We start from the raw sequence: 11,261 nt of genomic DNA, 5'->3' as shown, positions 1-11,261 counted from the left end.
AAGAACACATTTAGGTTGCACAATTTATTTTTCTTCTTTCTGTTCCAAGTCTTAGAGCCTTTAATAGGAAGTGACCAGGAATGGTTGGCAAGCACAGTAAATACAGTAGGGCAGATCTTTGAAATGGAATTTATGAATATGTAAATGATAATTTGCATATTAGTAGGTCCTATAAGGCTTAAGTATTAAGTCTCTTGCTTACAAGCTTAAGCAAGAATTCATTACCTTCAAACATTAAGATTTGGTTAATTAGGACCCATGGATTCTTCAATTAGCTGTGGATAGTAAATTTTATAGTCTAACAATTACCAGGACAAAGTGAATTATGGAATCCTATTTACCCATTTAAGACATTAACTAAAATATTATCACATGCCTTCCATGTATAAGGTTCCTCTGAGCCAATCCCGGTTAATAAATGTAGCTGAGTTAAACATTTCCTAGTACAAAACTCAGAATATGTGGGAAACTTGTAGATTTAAAAATTTTGTGATAGATTTAAACTGCCTCAATAGCTTCCATCCAACTGAGTAAAAGGAAGATATACTTGAATATGCCAAACAATTATCTCATTCAATTAAATTAATCTCTTTTATTTAAACTTGCTTTCTTTAGGATAAATACTCATTTTCCAGGGGTCTCCTTCTTTCCCCCTTCTTCCAAAGTTGCATTTGGTTGGAAGATAACTTGCCTGCACTCCTGATGATGAGAGGGGGCTCCTGGTCCCATCTTGTCCACTGGATCTTTGCCAGTGTCTGATGCCATTTGACTATGCTCTCATCCCTGCCATTTGGCTGGGACCCACTGCTACATTTTGCAGCTAAAAAAACATATGATCTGTTCTGGTGGTGCTATAGAAGCTCACTTCTCTGGTGCTGGTAGCAGTTTGCTGCCTGCTGTATCACATAGTCCATTTTTAAGTGCCTCTAGGGTTTTGCCTCTCCCACTTCAGGCTGTTAGGAGTTCTCCAGAGGCAGAACCATGTACACTGTCATTCCTAGGGGCAGGTCCATCCCACAACCTTTTGGGAAGGTGGTGGACATGGATCATGGTCCCTTTGTCCTCCTCGGGCTCCTCTAGGAATCCTCTGCTTGCCGACCGTGGTTCCTTACAAACCTGGGATGAGCTCTGCCTTCTGCCACCTTGCTATGGCTCTGCTCTCTCTCACTCACAGATTGGTGGTGCTGAGTTCAATGAATGAAGGGCTTTCTGGGTCCTTCTCAGAGAAGCAAGGAACAAGCCCTCAGCTTTGGATCTTTTCAAATGTATCTTCCGGTTTTCAGGCATTCCTCCACCCTCCCTCAGGCCAGAGGAGACAGTCAGATACACGTCTCACCTCCTCTACTCACCCTTTTCTTCTCTCCTCTAAAGCCGTACTTGTTGGTGCCAAGAGGACTTTTTTTCTCCCCTGTCCGAAAGGGCCTTCCCCTACATCGTATTCTCCTCCTCCACAGTATGATTTATATTTCTCTTTTCCTGAGGTCAGAATAACAGAAGGAAATTGGAAGACCAAGAAAGGAAACCCACTGGAAGGTATGTATTAGAAAACAGTATAATTGATATCCAAAAAGCTAAGTCTATGAGAGTTTGGTTGTCCTCAGAGACCTTACAAGCTAATTGGACAGATAAGACAATATGTTATAAATAAAGTAATATAAAATCTACCCAGTTCTGCAGATGCTATAACCTCTCCAGCTGGGTGGAGGGCTGCGCTGGAAGGTATGGGAGAGCTCCTGAACACAGAACACTGCTGTAATGCAGGACCAGGCTAACACTGCTGGGCTGAGAATTTAGTAGGTTTACCAAAGCCTCCTTAGAGAATTCTGGGCAGTATTTATTAGATTGACTCCTTTTTTCTCCCTGAGTCTGTGCTACCCTGAGTAAAAGGAATTTTGGACAGAATGTCATTTTGCAAACTGATGGATCTGAACTAACTCCAGCCCAATGAAAAATATCCTTTCTACTCACATCTTACTTTCAGCTGAAATGCAATGATTACAGGGCATGTTCTTTAATAGTTTTCCAGAAAGGAACTTGAGTCTGCAAGGTCCGTTACACTTTTCCCTATGAAGGAATGCCATTGTATAAAGCTACATGTTTATGGCTTACATTTCAATCATTGTTTCTTAGATATTTGTTGGTGTGGTAAATATAGTCACACCAATACAGTTAGTGTGTGAATACAGTTACAATATAATCCAGGCAATTAGATTTCCTTACTTTGATAATACATGATGTTAATTCTTCTGTTCATCTTTATCCTTTGTTTTCAGAGTTATGTTAATATGCTGGCAATATGGAAAAGATTGTTGTTAGTACAAATATAAGAATGTTCTATGAACTAGAACAAATTCCTTTGCTTCCCATTGCAAAAAAAACCATAAGAAGTTCATACTGAGGCATAAGCTCCAAGCCCACATTCAATGATAATGAAATATTTCATGCCTTTGAGCATTTGCATATGTCATTTATTTCAGCCTGAAATGCTCTTCCAATCCCCTTTAGCCTCACAAACTCCTACTAATTCTTCACGAATCAGCTTAAGATCCACATCTCCACTCTGCTACTATTGTGCTTGATTTTACTATAGTTCTTCTTATAAGAATGTTTTTTATCATTCTATATATGTGTGTCTCCTCTTCTGTCCTTTCTTAGACAATGAGCTCTTTAGGTGCAGGAACTGGGTCTTAGTTAGGTTTGTTTTGCCCCAGACCCTAGCCCTTAGGCACATACTATACATTCAATACATTTTATGATTGAAAGATACAGTTTCATTTTATAAGTTTTATGATTGAGTAAATGCAAGCCTTAATAAGTAAGTCTTTGATAGGAAAGGATATTAACCAGGTCCCTAACCCAGGGTGAGAAGGGATTTTGAGGAAAGCAGAGAGAAGGTGAAGGTCATTGGCCTTCACACAGAAGAAAGTCAACTAAAGCACCATAGACATCAACACTTATTTTTAAATGCTGAGCTGGAGAAGCCTCTGAAGGAGCATTCTAACTTGGGAAAAGAAGGCAAAATGTTTTCATAAGGCATTGACAGGAGCTGTTCTGGAGTTCAGCTGATTTCGGATATAGTTGTTGAGGGAAGTTCTCCAAAGAGAGGAATTGTTAGTGAGAATTAGCAGCCATTGTGTAGGAAAGTTGGACTTTATCAAAATGGATGGAGAAAAGCAGAGGCCAAAGCGATGTGTAAAGAGGTGGGTAAAGAGGAATAACTGCCTCAGCCACAGAGGAATGTCCTCAGACCTTCAGGGTCTCTCACTTTTACAGAGAAAAATATTGAACCTTTGTGGAATTAAAAATGAATGCCTGACACGTAATAGGAGCTAAATGAGTACAAGTGGAAAATGGCTTTCTTTTTTTGGAAATGCTTTATTTCTAAAGTAGATGCGGATTTATCTGGTCTTTTAAAGGGGGGTGGGCATTGGCCAGTTTTGGGAAGACACTTGGGGCATGGGGATGACCACCTACTTGGGTAACATGAAGCGAGGTCATAAGAATAGCTTTCGTGTCCAGACCTTTGAAAATTAACCTGATGGAGTATGGCTACTTTCGAGAAGTCAGAAAAGTCCAAAATAGAGTCAAGTCAGGTTTTCTGAACGTAGGTTACATGGGTAGCGGATTTGGACACTTCACTATTTACCATATGACCTTAGATGGGTCTTATAACAGTTCCATCCTTTGTAAGGTGAGGAAAATAGTGTTAACTTACAGAGTGAGGAGAAAATGAGAAAAATACCTCAAGTGTTTTGTATGATATATCAATATGAATCGGGGGCTGGTCGGGATAACGGCAACTACTTCAAGTAGTTAGAACAAAGGAATTTTAATTCAGGGAATTAGTTACGTGAGGGATGAGGAACAGAAAGCCAAATAAGGAACAGTGAGGAAAACCAGAGCTCGGCCACAGCAGGAAGCTACTACCGTCCATAGCCTGTAGAGATACAGGGTGATGGTTCCCAGAGACCAAGAGCCGAGGTAAGCCACCTGCATTTTCCACTCTCTGAACCCAGGGGCCAACCCCTTTGTAGTAGAAAGCAAAGCACAATAGAAATGGATCTGAAAGGAAACACACAATTTATTAGCACAGTTGGGATTGACTTTGACCACAAGGGACAGAACACTCAAAATAACAGTGGCTTAAATAAGATAGAAGCTCATGTCTCTCCTATGTAAAAGCCCAAGTAGTTGATCCAGGGCTGTTAAGGCATTTTAAAATGTCAGAGACTCAAGTTTCTTCTATTTTGATCTTCCTTTGTGTGTGTTCTTGATCTCTTGGTCCAAAGTGGAGGCATCTGTGTTTCAGGCTGTAGGATGGTGGAATGAATAAAGAAAAAAGAGAGAGGTACACATAGACAGTGTCTGTTAGAGCAATGGTTTTTTGAAATGTTGGTCATGACTCATTAGTGGGTGATACAATCAATAGAATGGTTAGCTTAAAAAAAAATGAAATGGAATACAGGAGAAAATATCCATATTCTAAATGTAGATATTTTTTATAAAACTTTTGCTTCAGGAGCATATGTGTAACTGTGTGTAATATATATGATATGTATGATATATGATATGACATAACATAGCATAATCTAAATGTATGTCTTACTGTTGGTTGCTGTCAAAAAAGTTCAGGGAAGCAGGACTTGGTCCAGTGGTTAGGGTGTCCGTCTACCACATGGGAGGTCTGCGGTTCAATTCCTGGGCCTCCTTGACCCATGTGGAGCTGGCCCACATGTAGTGCTGATGGCGCAAGGAGTGCCATGCCAGGCAGGGGTGTGCTGGGGAGCCCCACATGCAAGGAGTGCACCCTGTAAGGAGAGCCGCCCAGCACAAAAGAAATGTTAGCCTGCCCAGGAATGGCGCTGCACACATGGATAGGTGACACAACAAGATGATGCAACAAAAAGAAACATAGATTCCTATGCCGTTGACAACAACAGAAGCAGACAAAGAACACGCAGCAAATAGACACAGAGAGCAGACACCTGGGGTGGGGGAGGGGAAGGGGAGAGAAATAAATAAATAAATAAATCTTTACCCCCCCAAAAAAAATTCAAAGTCTCTCTTTTAAAGAAAGTTCCTGGAAGCTGTCAGGCGTCTGCTTTCATCCCACTGGCAAGAGCCTAGTCATGTGGCTCTTCTTGCTCTTTCCCAGAGAGAAGAGCTGGGAAATGTACTCTTTATTTCAGTGGCCATTTAGCTAAACAAAAATTAAAGGTTCTAGTACCATAAAAGAGAGGGATTCTTGATATTCAAAGAAAATTAGGAGTCCTTGTCACACACAGAGTTATTGTTATTGTTATTGTTTTTATTATTGGTATTATTGACTGAAAGAGTCATCTCAGTCAGGGGTGACTCTTGGCAATTTAACACAGCAATGACCACCTTGGTGTCTGGAACAGGACTATGTGTGGACCCTGCTTTGTCAGTTAGCTTCCTTATCTATAAATTGGAATAATAGTAGTGTGTCCCTCGTCAATTCATTGGAAAGACTGAATGAGGATGAGAGTCAAAAGTTTAGCAGAGAGCACTTGGTGCTCAGGAAGAGCTCAGTGATGCTGGGTGCTGATGTCAGCTCTAGAGCCCAGGGGCAGAGTGTGCAGAATGTGTTCCCAGCCGGCATCCACTCTGATGCCAAAGTGGTTGTTAAATATATTGTAAATCACCTTTGGCTCATAGCAGCAGCCTAGAACCTGGGGCCAGATGGGCTGCTAACCAGCAACAAGGAACAGTGGAGAAGAGCAGAACCATTTGGAACTTTTAAGGAAGAAAGGCAAGGAGTGAATGGAAAGCAACCCCTTGGGTGCAAGTAGAGTTGGAGTAATAACCACAGTGTGTGGCAATTGTTGGATGGATAAATGAATGAATGAGAGAATGACCAGAAATAGAGAGGGTTGTAAGCTAAACACCTTTTTGATGGTGACATGAACTTATTTTTTTCTCCTACTGCTGATATAGCATGGAAAAAGCCAGGGGTTTTAGAAATAAGAAATAACATTTAGGCTGAATGCATTTTCAAAAGGAAAATTATGGTCACACTCTTTCATTAAAAATACATAACTTTTTCTTTCACCTTCTGCTATTATGATTACTCTTTTAACACTAATTAAACACCCACCATGTGCTAAGTGGTAAACAGAGTATGTGAACAATATTGTTTCTGTTCTCATGGTGATATGCAGAGAAATATGGTAGAGAACTCAGTGGGAAGGATAAAGGTGAATTTGATGTTTTAATATTAATCTTATCAATACAGTACTTTGAGAGAGAGAGTTGTGGAAATATGAAAAAAAGATAAATCTTCATCTCTTGTCAGAAGGGGAACTCAGACAATCTCTCTGAGTTCTCCATCCTTCTCTGAGACATTTCATGTGCCTCAACCAGAAGTCACTTTAGATAGGACACATCCCCACTTGGCCAGTTAATACATTTGAAGGGCATTTGAAAGTGATATTTCTGCAAACACTTGATTGTCTCGAGATCTGTAAGGAGGCTAAGCAGTAAGAGATAGATTTGTGTATTTGTTAGTTTAATAAATGTTTAAGTCCCCATGATGGCCATTTGCTGCTGAGAAATAAGGAATTAAAAGGCCAAAAACAAGCTGCTTTTCCTCTGAAGGCAGTAGTGACTGCCCTCTAAGAAAGGCAGCTAGAAGCTAACATTTACAATGTGCAGTGATAAGGTGATGACTGGGACAGGTGAAGGGACCATCAAGTAGAGGCCTCTCTCTACCTGAGGGAAAGGACAGTGTGGTCAAGAAAGGTCTCCCAGGGTAAGATCACTGCAGGTGAAAAAGGTGGGAGAAGCCACTCCAAACAGATGAAATCTAAAGAGCAATGGCAGGGAGCTGTGGAACAGCAAGGGGTTGTGTAACCAGAGATTCCAGAAGCTTGTTTTGGCTGGTGCTTAGAAAGGAGGTGGGTACTGGGAGGAGGGTAGTGAGGGAAGCAGAGAGAGATGCATTTGGGACCAGATCCTGCAAGTCCTCATGTCCTTAAGAATTTCCATCTCATCTGAAGCTTATGTGGGATCATTGATAAATAAATGGAGAAATGAAATCATTTAATCAAGTTCAAAAAAAATTCATGTCCAACTCTTTCATTTCAAACTTGATGCCCTCAGGTTGCACTTGCGTGATCCCCTCCCATGAGTACGGGTCAGGCAGGAAGCAGGTCCACCCAGTCAGTGCTGTGAATTGAGGGGAAGGGCACCTGACGTTGGAATGCCCAGCACAAGAATGTGAATAATCCAAATGAGTCTGAGGCAACATGTTGAAGCAGTGAGTCCAACATGGCTCATCAAACCCAGGGATGCTGAAAGTGAGTCTGGGGTCAAGAATGGAGTTGGGGGAACCAATGTGGCTCAAGCAATTGGGCACCGCCTGTCACATGGGAGGTCCCTAGTTCAGTTCCTGGTGCCTCCTAAAAAGAAGGCTAGCAGACACAGAGAGCACAAAACGAACAGACACAGAGCAGACAGGGAGTGCAAAACCATGAGGGGTGGGGAGAAATAAATACAATCTATCAAAATGAAAAGATAAAAGAGTGGCGTTGAATGGTCCAGGAAAAACTAGAGAGACAACTGGCAGGTGAAACGAGAGCTCTTCTGGACTTACCTTGCTGACTTCTGTTGCATCTTTTTATGCCTTGCTTGGGCACTTTGAGTGGGGAAAGGCTAGAGGATATAGATAAACATGTTCTGTTTTCCTCCTTATCCCTGGAGTTCTAAGGTGAAGTTACAAAGCTCAGTACATACATGGACTTCAGTGGGAATTCTAGAATTCTCTAACATGATGGGGACAGCAGTACAACAGAGGTACAGATCTGAAAGTGCCTAGCACAGCGTCTGCCTTTTGGAAAGTTCCTGGTTCACAGTTTGTCCTTGCTACCAAGCCATGGCTCCTCAGGGCAGGTAGTATGCCTGTCAGTCACATCCTTACTCTCTGGCATGTGGCATAGCCCCTCCAGTGAATGTTTGATAAAGAGTCTAAAATTAGATTCCAGTATTAAGTTATGCATATAGTAATTCAAGTTCAAGTCAATTGGATGAAATTGACAAAATATAAAATCTACAACTATCTATGTTTCTGAAACTTTAAAATGTTTTGTGGTTAAATTCCTGTCCTTTGGCTTTCATACAGACATGAGTATGTTGCTCAATTTTTTTAAGCATTGGTTTCCTCCTTTGTAAAATGGATTAGATAATAATTCCTGTCTATTATTATGAGAAAGGTTAGCACGGTGATTATCACATATCATTTGTGAAACTCTTGGGCAAAAAACTTAATCTCACTAAACCTCCCTTTCCTAATCTGTAAAATGGGTGTGATTAGAAATAGGTTCTTTGCAAGGATAAAATGAAACAATCCATTTAAAACACTTGTTATAGTGCCTGGAACCTGGTGAAAGTTCAATAAAAGTTAGCTGTAATTACTATTGCTCATAGAGTTTTAGGGATTAAATGAGATAATCCCATTGAAAGCACTAGTAAGCATTCAGAAAATATTAACTATTAACATTATTTCTATATATAGTCATTGTTTCACTATGCAAACTACTGCCTGTGCAATTCATTTGCTTTGTTCCCTCTTCCCTATTGCAGTCTTCATTGGTGGTTTAAATCTCGCTTTGCTATTTAACTTTATTTTTTAAAATTTGCCTCCCTGGTTACAGTGTAAACTCAGAGCTAGCTGCACAGTTCCTTCCACATATTAGACACACTATTGTCGTTTTGATTTGCTTTATTGGTGATTCTATTACTCTTATATAGGTTGTTAGAGGATTTTTAAACATTTAGTAAAATGCAAAATAGTACCTTGCTTACTATATTGAATCAAGGAGTCACTAAGCCCATGTGGGGGAAAATGTCATTTGATTTTAATGTAAAGAAATAAGCTGGGAGTCAAATCCTGCTCTTTGCTCCTAACACTCTCTGAGTTATGTTGTTTCATATGCCTTCCTTAGATGGTTTGTTAGTATGTTTTAATTTTTTTGTTTTTTTTTAAATTAAAAACCTACATCATAATTTCCTTTAGAAATTTCAGCTTCCTATGAGAAATATTTGGATATGCTTGAGCTGTTGTTTAATGCAGTTCATGATCTTTGAGTAAAGAGTCCCAGCCATAAAGCTATCCTCCACACAACCATGGTGTAACTTTTCTGAAATGTCAGTCCCCTACTGAAAACCTTAGTTGTTCCCCATCACTCCAGGAGAAAATCCAAGCTCCTTGCCTTGGCCAAGGACCAAGGCTCCCCTCTTCCTCACAGCCTCATTCCCTACCCCTCCCGACATGATGCTGTAGAAATCCTAAACTTCTTTTTTTTCATTTCTGCACAATGTTTTGTTTTTGTCTTTGTGTGTTTCCCTCTTCCAGGGATGCTTTTCTTTACCTAACTCCTTCGTAACCTTGAAGACACTCCTCTGTGCCATCTCTTCTGGGGAGCCTTCTCTGACCTCTCTCCCACAATGGCGTAAATGCTTCTCCCGTAGTTTTTGGTGCCTGAACTCCAACCCTAGAACTTTCTATATTATATTCATTATTTCAGCAAATATTACTTGAATACCTTCTATGTGTCAGGCACTATTTTAGACACTGGAGAAAACAGTCAAAAATTGTCGCCTTTATGGAGCTTACAACAAACAAAATAAGGCAATATATATTGCATTAGATGACATCAGTAGAAAAGAGAGCTAAGAGGTAGGGAGCTCCTTGAAGGGAAGGTTAAGGGGTTGCAATTTGAGATAGAATGGTTAGGGAAGGTCTCCCTTCACATTTGAGCATTTAATAGAAGGAGATGATATGGGAGACAATTCTCCATGGATTTCTTGCATTTCTGCATGCCTTGTGATCAAGGTACACACTGCCCTTTTGTTCTGAACTGTAATTTCAAGGATGTTTCTATAGTGAACAGCCTTGCCAGGTAGAGACAGTGTCTCTCTCTGGAGCAAAGGGCAAATTTGCTTTCTGTACAGCATATCAAAGATATCTCACTCTGCAGCAAAGGACAGTTTAGTTTGCATCTTATTAAAAAAAGATTTAGGTTATCTAAGTTTGAGGTTCCTCTCCTTTAGTGCTACCCACTGTGTATGCGGGTGTCACCTGGCTTTCTTCACATTGCCCTATGGGAATAAGGGTTTAGAGAACTGATACAAATGCTGACATTCTGGCTAGTGCTATTGCTGGGAGTAATAAAGTCCATTGTTTCTAACCCAGAATTCTCGTGCCTTCTGCCAGCATCCACGAGGCTGTGGTGGGCTGACTTGTTGACTTGCAAGTAGCATATAGTCTCAGACTATTCACAGGGCTTGACAGTGAAATTGTCTTGAAATTCTCTTGTGTTCTCACTAATTCTCAAGTTCTTAAGGGTGATCAATCATTTCATCTTTGTATTCCTAGCAACCAGTGAAATACTTGGTACATAGCAAAGGTCCAATAAATGTTTGTTGAACAGAAAAAAAAGGTTGTTGTCTCAAAAGTAGGGATGTTTCTTAGGCAGAGAGCCATGTAGTGCCAGTCATTATTCCTTTCTTTTTAAATTCTCATTCATAGAGAGGTACACGATGGGAACTCCAAAAAAAAAAAAAAAGGGGGTTTAAAGTCAAATAGACCTGGATTTCCATCTTAGCTCTGCTATTTACTAGTCTGTTACCTTGGGCAAGTTACTTAACCTTTCTGAACCTGTTCCCTTATATGTAAAATCACAATAATAATCTTCTCTCTTTTGATATGTAAATGATAGAACATAGAAGGCACATGCTAAATGATATGTTGTGGGTCATATACAGTGTCCAAACAATGGTAGGGCTTCAGTAAATTTATCTGTTACTGTTATTTTATCTTTGCTGGCTCTCAGTTTGAAGGGAAATTTGATGGTTTTTTAAAGCTTCAGGAAGAATGGAAAAAACAGGGTGGATTTGTGATCTAGGATTCTTTCTAGACTATTAGCCATTTCCATTATTGAGCAATAAATCATACTAGCTGAGACCTGAAGTCTTGTAGAGTTAATGGGTAAGAGCTAATTTCTGCCCTTGGAATTGTTGGTTCTGTTCTCTGAAGCTTCCTGAGTTCACAGGTTCATTAGAATGCAGCCAGTTATCATTTTGAATGGAAGGCTTGCCAGCAGCATTAGGCTGACAATTTGTTGTTAATTTGTTGTTAATGTGGTTCTTGTTTTCCTCTCAGATCATGCAAAGGGGAATCATGGTGGCTTGGAAACTCCATACCACATTCCTGGAAATCTGACCCAGATTCTTTCAACCAA

Source organism: Dasypus novemcinctus, chromosome 9 (genome assembly GCF_030445035.2).
Source record: "Dasypus novemcinctus isolate mDasNov1 chromosome 9, mDasNov1.1.hap2, whole genome shotgun sequence".
Lineage (NCBI taxonomy): Eukaryota > Metazoa > Chordata > Mammalia > Cingulata > Dasypodidae > Dasypus > Dasypus novemcinctus.
Note: the sequence above shows the minus strand (reverse complement) of the source record.